Raw genomic sequence first — 1,328 nt, 5'->3', positions numbered from 1 at the left:
GGGTCTGAATACTTTCCGTACCCACTGTATATGTGTGTGTGTGTGACCCTGGAGCACAAAACCAGTCATAAGGGTAAATTTCAATATCCTAATGATTTTTGGCATAAAAGAAAAATATATAATTTTGACCCATACAATGTATTGTTGGCTATTGCTACAAATATACCCCAGCGACTTAACACTGCTTTTGTGGTCTATTATATATAAGCTAACATGCAACATTTCTCATTTTTATTTTGATGTACTATAATAGCTAAAAAATAAAATACAAGTAAAAATGAATAAAACTTTATCGAAAGATAAAAAAAATGAAAATAAAATTACAAAAACGCAACAAAATGATTCAAACATTAACTACTACAACACTACTGTAGAACACACTTTCGTGAGCTTCGGATTGGAACGACCCTACAACAAAGCTGTCGTGATTGATCACCCTTCAAACCATGCCGTATGAAGGTGTTGTTTATATCGCTCGGCGTGCACCGCATGAGTGTGATTTCAAAAGCAGAATCCCGAGGCGTCACAGAGTGAAGCTGCTGTGATCGGCGCACATATGTCCATCTGCACATGCTCTCCTCTCATTATGAGTGCACTAGAGACTCAGCCGCGAGTAAGAGAGCCTGTTTAACTCTGTCATCATGCTCAGCTCTCCTCACACGTTACCCATGATTCTCAGCGGCTGAACACTGCAGTGAGCAGGTTGAGATTCTCAGATGTCCGTTTCTTAAACCTTGACAGGGCCATCTGCGGCAATAGTAGGGGCTTATCACTCCTTTCTGTGGGTGGTAAGGTCCTGGCCAAGGTGATGCTTCATAGACTGATTAACAACATCGCTGAGTCAATGCTGCCTGAATCGCAGTGTGGATTTAGGAAGAATAGGAGCACGATCGACATGATCTTCACAGCCCGGCAGCTTCAGGAAAAGTGTCGGGAGCAACATCAGGACATGTTTATGGCCTTTGTCGATCTCTCAAAAGCATTCGACACCATGCAAAGAGAGCTTATGGGATGTACTCCTCAGGTTTGGCTGTCCCAATAAATTTCTTAACATCCTCCGCCAGTTCCATGATGGGATGACTGCTCGGGTGTCCATAGGCGGACAAGAGTCCGAGCCCTTCCTTGTGCGCACAGGGGTGAGGCAGGGGTGTGTGCTAGCACCAGTGCTCTTTAACATCTTCCTCCTGTGTGTCACCAAGCTTCTCCACAACGAGATTGAAAATAGCAGTGGCATAGCAGTAGACTTCAGACTAGACGGCAACCTCTTTAATATTAGGAGGCTACACGCAACCAAAAAACTCTGCTTTTGTGGCCCATACTCCAGAGGA

The 1,328-nt window shown here is 43.9% G+C and overlaps 1 pseudogene; it reads left to right on the top strand.

The window, feature by feature from the left end:
• The first annotated feature begins 556 nt into the window (after nucleotides 1–556).
• Nucleotides 557–1,328, top strand: part of LOC107709667 (small G protein signaling modulator 1-like) — a 21,467-nt pseudogene continuing 20,695 nt past the window's right edge.

The sequence above is a fragment of the Sinocyclocheilus rhinocerous genome, unplaced genomic scaffold, assembly GCF_001515625.1.
Source record: "Sinocyclocheilus rhinocerous isolate Xijiao unplaced genomic scaffold, SAMN03320098_v1.1 scaffold3220, whole genome shotgun sequence".
NCBI classification, from domain to species: Eukaryota; Metazoa; Chordata; class Actinopteri; order Cypriniformes; family Cyprinidae; genus Sinocyclocheilus; species Sinocyclocheilus rhinocerous.
Note: the sequence above shows the minus strand (reverse complement) of the source record. Positions and strands in the feature narration are given on the sequence as shown.